The sequence below is a fragment of the Tympanuchus pallidicinctus genome, unplaced genomic scaffold (genome assembly GCF_026119805.1).
Source record: "Tympanuchus pallidicinctus isolate F22 unplaced genomic scaffold, pur_lepc_1.0 scaffold17, whole genome shotgun sequence".
In the NCBI taxonomy this organism is placed as follows: domain Eukaryota; kingdom Metazoa; phylum Chordata; class Aves; order Galliformes; family Phasianidae; genus Tympanuchus; species Tympanuchus pallidicinctus.
Window position 1 is genome coordinate 3,396,600 of NW_026294690.1, and position 14,027 is coordinate 3,410,626.

The 14,027-nt window shown below is 42.8% G+C and overlaps 1 protein-coding gene across 3 annotated transcripts in view; it reads left to right on the forward strand.

The window, feature by feature from the left end:
- Positions 1–6,225: 6,225 nt before the first annotated feature.
- ATP2B2 (ATPase plasma membrane Ca2+ transporting 2) overlaps positions 6,226–14,027 on the forward strand; it is a 350,045-nt gene continuing 342,243 nt past the window's right edge. For all 3 annotated transcript variants that reach the window (XM_052678357.1, XM_052678358.1, XM_052678359.1), the window contains exon 1: positions 6,226–6,283. The gene's annotated coding sequence lies outside the window, so the exon portion shown is untranslated. The remainder of the gene's footprint in view (positions 6,284–14,027) is intronic.

A 14,027-nucleotide genomic window follows, 5' to 3' on the forward strand; every position in this document is an offset into this window, starting at 1 on the left:
CTTTTAATGGAGCCTACAAAGAAGTGACCCTAAGCAACTTGCCTCTGGGGAAGCCTGAGAGGGTAGTGGCAAGGGAGCATGTGAGACCAACCAGAGCCACCCTGTTTCAAGTCCAAATGTTGAGTCAGAGCAGTCATCTAAGGAGAGTACGCACCCTCCAGGGAAAACGTGGGTAAGGCTGCCAATGCCTTGGCTCTTTGTTTAGCAGGGGTACAACTGGTGGACAATATAATGGCCACTTTCATGATGGATGTAGCAATCCACCCCCAAACAATAGTTATTCTCAGTTCACTGCAATTGACATTAACATCATAATCCATAGCTGGAGGAAGGTAGTTACCCAACTAAATGCCAAAACATGTATTTAGGGTAGCTGAAGTTACCTATGAAACACATTGTTTCCAGGTAGTAAAATGCACTAAGCTCCCAATGTGATGAATTTAGAATTACGGTGTAATGAGACAATGCATGTATCTTATACCTTGGCACTTTTGCTGTGTCAGAGGGATGGTTCTTTTACTGCAGGAGAGTCATCTGTTCCTATTTTCCTATCCCCTTATGATTGTTCCTGTATCCCCGGAGGATGGCAATCCAAATGGGTGGCTACAGTTTGATGCAAACTGTGACAATAATGTAAATCTGTTGTTGAAGGGGAAGCGGTTGCCCTGGCTGTATTTTTAGTGGGAGTCCCAGGGCAAACCCTCCACAGCCATCGATAATTTACTATGGTCATTGTACTCTTGCTCCTGCTGCCTTAAATAAGGAATTCAGAGAAATCCAACGAGGCCTTGCAAAATGGAGCTGCTGTCAATGATCTGTTATTAAGGCACAGTCATGAGTGTCAGGAATCTGATGGCATGTGTTGTTTGTTGAATTTGCCACTTTTTCTTTTGCCTCAGTTTCCAGTCCTTCAGCACCATTGATGGGCACTGAGCCCAGTTTGCAGCTCTTACCATTGCTGCACAAACAATGCAGGAAGCTGATCTGCATGTACTTGTTAGCATAAAATATTTGTGGGTGGTGGGTGGAGAAGAACTTGATATTATTGCATATATCAGAGAACTTTTTTACACACATAAAACCTAAGAAATGGATTTTTGCACCTTCGAATACACTAATGCTTGTCTAGGGGGATTATAAGTTTATTCTGCTCATGCTGTGGAAGTACTGTGGCACAAACCATGAAGGTCTGTACTGAGCTGTGCAGATCTTCAGGTTTAATTCATCCCCTAGCAGCGGCAGTAAAAAGACTCATTTGATAAAAAATGTAATTTAGAGATGCTCAAAGTTGTTCAAAAATTCTTTACAACAAAGTCTTAGTGAGAAAATGGTGCTGCTCATTGCAGTGCTTACGTTGCTGCAGTCTTCTAGCCATGTGTGCTTGTTTCCATCTTTTCTGTTTCTTTGCTCGGACTACATACAGCCTATTTTGCTGGTGATAAACCAATGCTTCCATTTAAAAAAAAATTATTTTTGAAGTTTCAGAGATTGTGTGGTTCAGACTCCCCTTAGGGATGCTGGCATTTCCCTGCTTTCACTGGGCAATGCAATGAGTACATACTCCGTTGCCATCACACTTGACTATGTGTTACTGAGTCTGCATTTTACACCCATTTAACCATTTAACCCATGGGCAGAAAATACAGGCAGGCTTTTTGCTGTGGTGTGCAGCTGGATTGCTCTGGAGCCAGCTCTGCTATTCTTCAGCCAAGTATCTTCCTTTCAAATATGTGTGGATGTGGTCCCCATTTTGCCCTTGAAGGCACTTCCTGAAATACAGTTGGAAGTGATGGGCACTGCTCAAGGGAGGGATGAATACTTCCCTCATCCTTTTTGTTATCAATTCTGAATGATCTTCTGTTGAAGAAGATTGTAATCAAACTTGAAATATTCAAAAGCTAGTTAAAAAACAAACTCAGAAAAAACAACAACAACAAAACCCTCATATGTGTATTTTTTTCTGTTAAAGATCCAAGACAGAAAACTGGATGCTAAACCTTGCTCTCTTTGGATACCTCATTCTGAAGGTGGCTCGCGATGAAGGAAGATGAGCCCAGGCTCTGCCAGGAGCGCATGGTGCTGTTGGCTGCGAAGATGGGTTTTTACACGTGAAGGCTCGCAGCGCTCGCCGGGTGCTACTCCGCTCGGACCTGAGCAGAGGCTGCATTCGGATGCTCAGCTCAGGGTTCGCTGAGCGAGGAGCGGCTGCTGCCGGTCGGGCTGGCTGAGGTGCGATGCGGTGCAACGCGGCCTGGAGCCGCGGGGTTGTGTGCGGCGCGGCCGCCAGGCGGCGCTATAACAGCGAGCGTTCAGGGCGCCATTAGGGAGCGCCCCCAGCCAGCGGGGCCCGGGACTGCGCGCCCGCGGGCGTGGGGTGCTGCGCGCGGCGGGGAGCGGCAGGCCCTCAGACGTGCGCATTGAACGCGCTTCTCGTACCCACATAGACGCTTACAACTTGCCTTTCATGGGCTTGTTCTCTGTGGCACGTCTGCAGGTTCTCTCCTGCACCACTGCTGCGTGCTGAATGCAGTGACTTCAGCTTCATCTGCTTTGAGGCTGTGAGTTCCTCCTTGGCACGAGCCAAACCCTGAACAAGTGGAAATTTCAAGGTCCCTCCTGCATTGCTTATAAATCTTTCTGGCACCATCTTAATAGTGTTTTGTGCTCGTAATCTGCAGGTTCCCAGATAGCCTGTTTTTGTGGCGTGCAGCAGAGCGCTCAGTGCCGACTGAAGAGCTTCTCGGTCTTTTTTTAGCATGCAGAAATCAGAATGCTGCTCTGATTGAAAAAGAGAATTGGTGCTGCTGTGAGCTGCCGTTCACTTAGCACCATATGGAAGGAAGAAGTCTGACCTTTCTGATTGTTACGTGGTCTCTTTGAACTGATGCAAGTCACTGACTGAATGCACAAGGTTTCTTTTTTGCTATCTTCTTTTTCCAGCATAACATTGCAAGTGAAAGCAGCTAATTATATTAAATCCAATTACAACTTAATGGCTTTTTAGAATCTTATTTGCATTTCTTAAAATATTACACATTCAGTGCACATGCTGTGAGGAGATGATTGCAGTGCAACACCTGTACCCTTTGTGCTATTATTGCCGCCATCAAACTTACAGCCAATGTTTTAAGTACATTTTTTGTTTCTAAATGTTACTGCTAAGTGTACATCACTATTACATTAATTCCTAACTAACAGTTCGTTACAATAAGGACGGTAAGGGTGGTGGATGTCCCATCACTGGGGATATCCAAGGTCAGGCTGGGGCTCTGAGCACTGATGGAGCTGTGGCTGTCCCTTCTCATTGTGGGAGGTAGGACTGGATGGCCTTTGGGAGTCCCTTCCAACACAAACAATTCTATGATTCTATGCAAATGGTAGGAGAAAAAAATCAGAACTCATGTTCTAATTCTTGAAATCTGAAATAAGTCTGTATGTCTTCAGAAATCTATAGTGCTGAAGCTAAGCATCCTGCTGAGAATAGAATGTATTAAAAATACTAGTGAAAGTATTTCTTATGGTTGGAGAGATCAAAATACATCAGCACTCAGCTTAGCTGGTTTCTGTAACCACTGCTGCTGGCCAGTCAGAAGCTCTGTGACCTCTGCTACACCATCTCAGGAAGCTTATAGCACCCAGTGCTGATGGCCTCACTGTGTGTTGGTGACACTAAACCAAGGTATCTCTCTGTTATACCCAGTATTCCTCTGTGTAAATCAGTGGGCAGCCAGAAAAAGGTGTAAATCACATTTATGTACATGTTTGGTGTTAGTTGTAGAATGAGCTAAAGAAACAGCTTTTAATTCTTGGACAGTTACTGCAGTGCAGGATTTTAGAGGTTTGAATGAGGTTTCTCTGAGTTCTGTCTGAAGTGCTACCCAGAGGAGGCTGTTCAGAATCACTGTGGCTCTGGGAAGATCTGATATTGGGCATATGGGCACATCTACATATCCTGGCCTGTTTCAGAAGTAGAATTTGGCTGTTTCCAATTCAGCTGTGATGCGTCTGGTTGGCACACTTAAATTGCCCCCTCATTATCTGACAGTTAATTGTTTTGTTGATGTTTGTATATGTATTTCCTCAGTTTGTTTGTATATGCTTCTTCAGTATTGTCAGTCTGGTATGCTTATTGATTAGATGAGATTTCTTACCTTTGTCACTTTCCATGTAGCATAAACATAGCTGCTTGCTTATGTTTAGGCACGGTTGTCTTCTGTTTGCATCATTACAGCTTGTGGTTTCATTGAAGTCCTTATCAGTAAAAATAAGATGTGAAGCTGCCCCAGAAAGGTAAGTTACATAACAGGTAGCTATGCTCTTTGGCTGTAAAAGATGTATTTGTTATTATGTAAGAAAGTGAAAAAGCTTGGTGGTAGAGAATGAAAACGAGATATATCAGATTCAAGTGGGAAACTGCAGCAGATAAAAACTACGTCCAGCAACGGTGGAAACAGTCTATTTGGGGGTTCTTTTATGACTCATTCGTTAATTCCCTAAACTTTCAGCATACAGCTTCTGAGCTGTCTGCTGTGCAGCTCTTGTCTCGTGCTCAGACTCTTCAGCTGCAGTAAGAAACGCCTTTTATTTCCACCATAAAGCTTTGGTCACGTCACGTGAAGATCCAGTGCAATGCCTTTCAGGGAAGCGTGACTGAAAGCTCCCTGCACTCCATGTCACCTGGCCTTGAGACTGTCAGAGGCACGTAGTGATGTTTGAATACCTGAAGAAGAGTGCCTTTTCTCATGCCAATTAATGCTTCCAAATAAGCACAGTGTGTGCTGTGAAGCAGACATCTTTAAAGTCGGGGTTGCAAAGTGAAAGTTTTTCGGCCTGTGGCTGGTTGAAGAAATACTGCTCTTGCTGTCTGTGGCAGGGTCTGACCTTCCTGATGGATGTAATGTTTCCTGAGTGTCTGTCAGGAGGAAGCAACTTCAAAGTTCTTCTCTCAAGATAGGAAACTTTGCACATAGGCTGTCTCACAGTGAGTGTGCCTGTTTTTTGTTTTTTTTGTGTGTGTGTTGTGTAGACAGCTGAAGAATATTGGCTTTGCTATTTTCAAAGCAGATACTACAAGTTAAAAAACAAGATGTTTGTACTATTTTTCTTAATTTTTAAAGCCTCGGTGATTTTACAGACTTCTATTTAAATCTGTAATGTAGAAAGCCTGCGTAGCTGCATTACTTCTGCAAGAGCTACAGAGGATAGACTTGGCAGTGCACATACCACCTTTTAGCTTTGTAAATAATTGCTTTCAAGTACTTGGCCAGTAAAGCAGGGATGAACTTAACTGGATGGCATTCCTTTGAGTTAATACATGAGCAAAGAATTCTTACTGGTGAAAAAACTATGATTCTTTTATCAGTGTCAGAGCACATGATGATGAAAATGAAATGATCGTGTCACCAGGAAGGTTTAGTGAGGATGATAGCTATGTGCAGAATAAGCATGACATCTTCATTTAAAGATGCTTCTGACACTGCACAGAGAATTTGTCATGCAAATGAGATCCTTATTAGGAAGTAATATTTTTAGAATATTTTAAGTGAAAGGAAACTTGTTCTTCTAAAGGCATTTCACACACAGAACCATTTTATGAAAAAGGAAGATCAGGCCGGACACGTCTGTATTAATGGGAGGTAAATGTTTCCCAGGTCGTCTCATTAGGAAGTCTAAATTTGGAATTCCTACAAAATGTTATGCTGTAATAGCCTAGTTTTTTATGTCTTCAATTGAATCTACACATAACAAGGGGCTGTTGCTTTGCTGCAGTGCACCACTGGGTATCCTTCCTAAGCTTTGTGCCAAAGAAACGATGTGGCTGTTCTAACTGCTTTTCAGCAGGGTGAAATACATGAACTGTGTTACACTATGGCATACATAAGGCGAGATGACAACAGCGTTTGTGGGAAGGAAGAAGGAGGGAAAGTAGCACCACTGACGCTACAGTATTTTAGTCTTCAGTCCTGAAAGTGCACAACCAAGTTAAGCTCAATGTGCAGCTGAAATGGGTTCATGTGTGCCAGTACATAAAACTGGGAATACATGCTTGTAGAGAAACTGTTAGGTCACAGCTTGAACTGGTGATTGAGCACCTGGTGAAAGGGTGTGACTGGCCCAGGGAGCACAGGCAAATTGTTTGCACCTGCACTCCCCAGCTGACCAGAAGGGGTGGACCTCCCTGGGCTCATATAAGGGCCAGCCAAGGAAGGGAGAACATCTCTGGGACCCAGGCTGCTTCCTGGGATGGAGTGCTGCATAGCCATGTGGCCCCTTTGCCAGTTGGGTGAGTTCTGTTCTTCTTCATGGGTACAACTGTTGGCCTCGGTGCAAATGCTTTGCCTGATATCACCAAGGACTTGTCAGAAGCAGTTTTGCTTCTTCACGAGTAGAACAATGGTACTGAACGTGTCTGAGTGGTAAACAGGCCTGCTTCTGAGCTCTGTCAGCTGGGGGAAGCTTATTCTGGTCCTGGATTTGCAGTCCCTTGCAGGGCCAAGTTCTGACTGTAAACAAGGCAACTGCAGGCACTTCTCCCTCCCCTATGGATATGGGAGGTTCTGAGGCACCATAGAGCCCAAACATCTTTCTTGCTCCTCTGAGGAGGAAGTGTGGGGCTGGTAGAGTCAGCTGGAATTTATTTACTGGGTTTATGTTTGCCGAAAAAGGCTGGTTAGGTTAAATGGGGCCTCACGTTTATCTTAATTACTTGTCGTGCTTTGTAATGTAGCTTCTATTGCAGTTAATATGTGGTCAATTAGAGTAGCTGAGGAAACTCTCAATGCATCAGCAGGAGGGACTCTGCTGACCATAACTTGATCTCCAAATGGTCTGCTGTAGTGCAAGAGGCAGAAGAGCAGTGAGTCACTTGATTAACTGTCCTGTTGCTACTTTTGCCTCCGTGTGTACCAGCATCAGTAGTGAGAATTAGTTGGCAAAGTAAATTCCAGGCTGCAGGTGAGGCTCTGAGAATTAGAGGAAGCAAAACATACCCTAGGAAGAAAATTAACTGTTGTTAGTCAAAACTACTGAAGTTTGTAAGACCGTCATTGTAGAAAAGCCAGAAATGCTCCTTGCTTTATATAGCTTTAAAGACAGAAATAATTAAGCTTGGGACACATGGTAATTGAAATTAGGAATTCTGGTTACTGGGTGGTAGGAGTGATGAAGAGCAAATGAACTAACATTCCACCTCTCTTGTCTATAAAACCAATTGGGTATCGTTGAGTGAAGTGGTTTATACGAACATCCTAAAGCTGTGAAGAAGAGCAACTGATTAGCACTAAAATTTAGGGTTGGCATCAGTCTCCTTGAAGCTGTTGTTGTCAGAAGCTAAAATGATCTCTGGTATCTTTCAGCCTGGCTATCTAAACAGCCCAAGTGCACGAGTCCTTGTGCCCTGTGTGCTCAGAGTAATTGAATGTTGTGGATGTTTCTCCTGAAGTGAGTTAACAGAACTGTTATCTTAGAAACCAAGCACCAGGAACTTGGCTGACTCCAGGCAAACTGAAGTAATAGTCCTTGTAGTTGATGACAAATAGAAATGGAAATGGTATCATTATGCTAACTCTTTTCCAGTGGAGAGCGAATAACGTTTCTTTATAGATGTTGACTTGTAAAGGGTGGAGAGGCCTTCCAGAGAGATCAGGAAAAATCAGAGCTGAGCAATCAGCTGTGTGGAGTTTAACAAGTGCTGGATTCTGTACCTGGGAAGGGGCCACCCTGCCTATATGTACAGCCTAGGGGATGAGATATTAGAGAGCTGCTCTGCTGAAAGGAATCTGAGGGTCTTGGTGGACAGCAAGTTGAAGATGAATCACCAGCATGTCCATGCAGCCAGGAAGGCTAACCATATCCTGGGGTGCGTCGAGCATGGCTTTGCCATCTGGTCAAAGGAATTGATTGTCCTGTTCTACGCTGCGCTGGTGCAACCTCACCTTGGGTGCTGTGTGCACCACAGTACAAAAAAAAGGCATGAAGCCATCAGAGTGTCTGAAGGAGGGCAACAAAGATGGTGAATGGTCTAGAGGGGATGAGTGGCAAGTTGCCAAAGTCTCTTCATTTGTTTTCTTTCTAGAGAAGAGGAGTCTGAGGGGAGACCTCATGGCAGCCTACAGCTTCCTCATGTGATAGAGCAGAGGGGCAGGCACTGATCTTTTCTCTCTGGTGTTCAGGTTAGGTATCAGGAAAAGACTCTTCACTGAGAGGGTGATCAGGCACTGGAACAGACTACCTGGGAAAATGGTTACAGCAGTGGAGCTCAAGAAGTGTGTGGACAATTGCTTTTAGACGTATGGTCTGATGAATTTTTTTTTTTTTGTGGTCCTTTGTAGAGCTGGGAATTGGACTTGATGGTCCTTATGATTCCTTTCCAGTTTGGGATAGTCTTTCATTCCATTATAGGTCTAAGTTATCATTTTTGAATTAAGTATACGTGTAATATATTTGTATTTGAAAATCAACAGTTAAATAGCATATACATGAACTGTGTAGAAATACATATTTAGTCAAATGAATGCAAAGTTGCCTTCTTGACTGAGGTAGAAGGATGAGAGATAGGAACAAAAATAGATAACAGAGAGAACACTTAATAAGGAAACTAAGATGTTCAGAGTTATTCCTGTGCATGTATGCATATGAGAGAGAATATGTCTCAATGCACGTGTGCTTCTCTTGAGATGAAGTGCTGCCTTAGCATCTCCTAATGGTTAATGAACATGCTTTACTGAATAAATAAATCACTGACTTTATTAGTGGCCAAGCCCAGGCCTTTAAAAGTGTAATGGAGGAGACAGTGAGCAGTTGGGCCCCTTGGTGCTGCATTCCAGCTGGCAGGCACCTGACACCAGCACTTAAATTACCTGCAGTGCTGATGAAGGTAACTGCAGCATTTCTAGAAAGTCTTAAGGCAGTCAGCACAAAGGGATTCCTTCCTGAGGCTCCCCAATGCAGGTAGGCACCACAGTCTGTCCAGCATAATACAGACCGTGTTTCTACAGTTTGGTGGTGTTACCTTGGGTCTGTCTGGTTCCTGCAGGGAGCAGCAAGCATGGAGTGGATTGTTGAATGTGGTGCAGAGAACATAAAATTTCTGCTTCAGTGAATTACAAAGGTGTCCTTTCCTCTCTTTTTTTTTTTTTTTGGCTACATGATGACCTGGTAGAACACGTGCTCCTGTTGTCACTGTTATTGTCAATGAAAACGGTGGTTCAAGGCTCTGGTCTCAGCACACTACACTCTGCAGGGGCTAGCTGAAAGCTGCCTCAAAATGGTAAACCTGAAGCATGAATGTTTTAGAGAATATGCTTCTGTACACGTTTACTGTAAAGATTCAACTTCTCTGATTTTCCTCAAAGAATAAAAATAGAAACATTACCTCTATCAAAGGAAAAAAAAAAAAAAGAGTATGATGCTACTTATTAAGGTGCTATTTCTGTGAGTAATCAAATTCTGAGGTGTGGGTGACTCAAATCTATTAGCATTTCTGTAAAACAAACAAACAAAAAAGCAATTGTGTGAAGTTGGGAACTCTATGGCTGTTCAGATAGAAGCGTCTTAACCTATATTGTATACTTTCAGTTTGTGTAGGGGCAGAACTACTTCACGAGTGTAGCAGCAGGGTGAATAACTGGGCATATAAGAACACAGACTTAACACAGTTTCTGTAAGGTTGATGAGTATCTTGGGGTTCAGGCTCAGTTCCTTATTGCTTGTCGGTGATGTTGCCCATGGCTGATTCAGTAGTCAGAATAGACAGAATTTTAAACTGAAGCTGAAGTGACAAAATCATTTTTCTAATACAAGCAATTGTCAGAGCAGTAAGTACATAGAAAAGGCATCCTCTTGCTATCATATTTTTCCCTGCAAGGGATAAGAAGTTTTGGATGTTATTTCAGTAGCTTGTGCAGCAGATTTGTACATGTACATAAGACCTTTTCTCAAAAGGTTAGTGATTGCATTAATTAGCTCATTTAAGAAAACAAGTGATTTTATGGATTGTTTTTCTTGAGTTTAGTTATTCAACAACATGGTAACTACAAGTGACAAATCACAAACTACATGTTGTGTAAAAACTTCAGATGTACCTACTTCTAGTAAACTGCAGATTACCACAAATATTTATTGCAGCTACCCTGTAGTACTTGCTGCTTAATGAGTGATGAAGTATAAACCATTTTTGAACAAGGATACTCAGGTGTATTTGATGAGAATTTAAACTTTCCCATAGCTGTTCATTCTTTGAATTCTCTTACCAAAATTAATCTGGGAAGTTGTATTTATATATATATTAAAAATATATGTCAGGGTAGATTTCCCATGACCCTCAACTATAAATAAAACAAGATTATTATTTCTGCAGGCCGATTCTTTTAATACTTTTAGTAGTGTTCATAGATGCCTTCTTAAAACTAAAATGAGCGATTAATGCAGCCAGTTCCCCTCCCCCCCGCTTCCACTCATTCACTGGCTTTTAACTAAATCTCAGCCCTCTAACTGTGGGTAAAATGATGCAGCATAAAACTTTAGTTTTGATTTTGTTCTACAAGTGCTTGTAAAACAAACAAGCAAAAAAAAATGAACAAAAAAACCCCAAAGCATTGCATAGATCTTCACCAATGACTTTGCAATATTTGCATATTGCATTTAAAATACAAAGTTGGATATATGCTGTATGTAAATATTCCCAACTTCACTTTCTCAGCCAAAAAAGCGGAACTGTGGCCCTTGTATTTATGGCTGGAAACACTGCTAAACTGACTGCAGTCAAATACGGTTGAGGCTAAATAGGTAAAATATGGTTTATGGGAAGGAGATAATGCTTTATGAAGTTTATTGTTGATATATTTCCAGTTAAAAGAATAGGTTCTTATTTCCAGCAACGTACTGGGGTGGGAAGAACTTGCAGGACTTGCTCAGAAGTGATTTATGCTTACAGTCTGTAGGTATAAGCTTCCAATATGAGACATCTTTCTGTCTCTGCTGAGTTCAGGCAGAATGAGATCTTGAGCTCTGAATACACTGATTTCTCAATCGAAAAAGAGAATACCATCTAGAATACTGTGTAGTCTGATAAGTAACACAAATGTTAAAGAAATAAATTTGGAAAACACTAACTACAGCAGTATTATTTATGAGTGCTGTGATCTCTGAGAGAATGTCTTAGCTGTGTTTTTTTTGTTGGCCCTCAGTGCTATGGGAAACAGTTCTAAATCTATTTGATAACTCCAACAACATTTTTCTTGAAATCTTTAGCTGAAGATACTGAATTAAAAGTAAAGTTTCTAGATATATTAAGTCCGATTTATTGCTATGGATTAAGATAAACAAGTTCTGAAGCGTGTTGGAGAATAAAGTAAGCGGTATATGCATTTGGAGAAAGTTTCAAAACAGTGCAGAAGTACCTAAAGTAGTTTGGGACAGAGTTCATGCTATGTAAACAAGCTGTCGTTTCTGTAACCAAAATAAAAAGCAAAACAAAGCTGTTATGTGCACCAGATAAATGTGCGAGTTCCAGATGCATCCTACATGTGGGGCTGTGTACAGCTTCTGGAGTGCTGTGTGCCCTTGGTAGCTCATTGGCTATGGCAGAGATGCTGGTCCTGGGCTCTTCCTTCTCTTGGCAGAAGACCTGTGTGATGGAGTGCATTGGGATGTGGGGCTTGCAATCAGTTACTTTTGTTTGCGAGCCCAAGCCCTTTGGTTGTAAGTAACCATACAACAGATTACTGGCTGTAGGAGTGTCAACAGAATGTCTGTTCTCTGCCCTGTAGGACACAAATGTTGGTCTAACACTTGCTGGCAGTCAAAGTCAATAGCTGTAGCTTGTCACTGTGAAACACAAAAGAGAAACGCTGCTTCTCCCCTTCCCCAGGCTCAACTCCATTACACTTTTCCCCTGCTGTGGCTGCAGGGTGCATGCAGTCCCAGTGGGCACAGCAGTGTTCTTCTGCTGCTCCTTCCCTTTCCTGTGCTCTGGTGGCACCCTGCAGGCTGCTCAGCACTGTCCTTCCTGTCTCTCAGAGCTTCCCGCCATTTGCTGGCTGTTCTGTGGAGGCAGCGGTTCTGGAATGTTCCAGAATGTCCTCTGGAACTGCTGTGATTGGAACGGAGCTCCCCCTCCCACAGCCTCCTGCTGCCAAGCCTGGAACTTTATTCCAGATGCACCTATCAAATAAAAGATTTCTTTACTCTTTTCTTCCTCATCCTCCAAGCTGGGCAGCTGAGCACAGGCAGCATGTGAGGCCAGGGTGTTCAGTTCTCAGGATGCCCTTTGGCAAGTTGGAGAACAGCTCCTGAGGTTGATTGCAGTTCCTGGTGATGCCTTGTGCTGGGCTGGTATTTGTTCAGTGTGGAGGCTGAGCTTCATATCCAGCCAGGTCGGTACGTCACAGCTGTTACTTCAGTAGGGGGTTATTTACATCTTTTTGCTTAGCTGGAGAAATGAGTTGAGAAACTGCTGGTGGTTCCCCCTGCAGATACATCTTTGGTGTGTGGAAGGAGTGCAGTTAATATAATTAGATCCTTGGCTCCTTCCTGGCAACGTCTCCAAGAATTTGTTGCAAAAGGGTGAAGGAACAACTATATGGTTGGGAGTTTATGATTTACAGCCTTAAGTCCTGGAGATGAGAAACTGGTCAGTCCTGAGCAATCAGACCAGTGCCTGTGCTTGTTTAGCCTGTGTTTACAGAGGAACCAGCAAAACAGCTTTATCCTTTCTCCTTTTGCTGTCATATTAATGCCCAAGTACAGCAAGGGAAAGACTGCAAGCATTTCCTCCTCTCCCTCAGCTCCCTGCAGTGTGGTACGCAGTCCTGCAGCTGGAACTGCTGGCTCTCCTTGCCACATCCACCAGCAGGGTGGGGAGAGCGGCTGGGATGCCTGGCAGCACGGGGAGCCCATTCCTGGGGCTGCAAACAGTACCAGTGGTACCTGGAAGGCTGCTGGTACCCAGCCTGCAGCTGCTTGTTCACCCTTCAAAACTTGGTAAGAAGTTTCAATGCGAGAACTATGAGTCCTTTACAGACCACAATTTGGATGTCACTGTCATGCACCAATGAGATGTTTGGGTTTGTAATGTTTGCTAGCAGAGCATTTTTCTTGTTTCCTAGCCTGTAATCTGCTTAGTTGGTGTTTGATCATACTAATTGCTTTCTACTTACATAATTTGTCAGTCATTCTGTGGCAGGTGTGTAGTCAGTTCTCAGTAGGAATCTCTGAGGAAGCAAAAATATTCTGTCTTGTTTATTCATTTTATTATTAAAAAGCCCGTTAAAATTAGAGGGAGGAAAATACCTGAAATTTGTTTCTTTATACCCAGAGAAAATAAAACGATAGGCTTTAATTTTGCTAGATGGTCAGCAGAAATAGTTTTTCATCTCCATATTTGTATGAATAATTATAGTTTTTGAAAATGTAATATTTATTTGCTTTATTAAACTAATTTGTGGATCTTCTAAATGAATCCAGCAGTATAGGTATCTGAAAGCTGTTCCCCTTCCTCCTCCAACCAGCCTTGGAGTATGATCAGTGTCTGTTTCTAACTCAATTCTTGTGCTTGGACTTAAAGCTAGAATTACCCTCATACTGAAAATGGTGGGAACAAATGCCTCACTGTTTTGGGCACAATCACGACATCATTGTCATGATCTTTCAATTTTTAGTGCACTGATCCATGTAACTGCTCTTTCCTTTACACCAGTAAAACTCTAAAGCTGAAAGCGAGAGGTTGGAAGGGTAATCCCATGTGAAGGGAGATGGGACTTTGGCTGCACAAAGCCAGTGGGAGAAATTCCTGCTTTGTTGTCTCCTCAAAGCTTATGTAGAAAGTTGTGACTGGAAGGAAGGGGGTGGGATGGTGTGGTTGGAAGGTGTGGTACTTCTCAGCTCAAACCCAATGGTGTGATGTCCAGCTGTGCTTCCTATTAGAGCATGACATATCAGAAAGAACAGATTTGCTGGTGATTGCTGACAGTGTTTCTGGGGCTGTCAATCTGAACACAGTAATGCTGTAGTAATCTAAGAGATTAGTG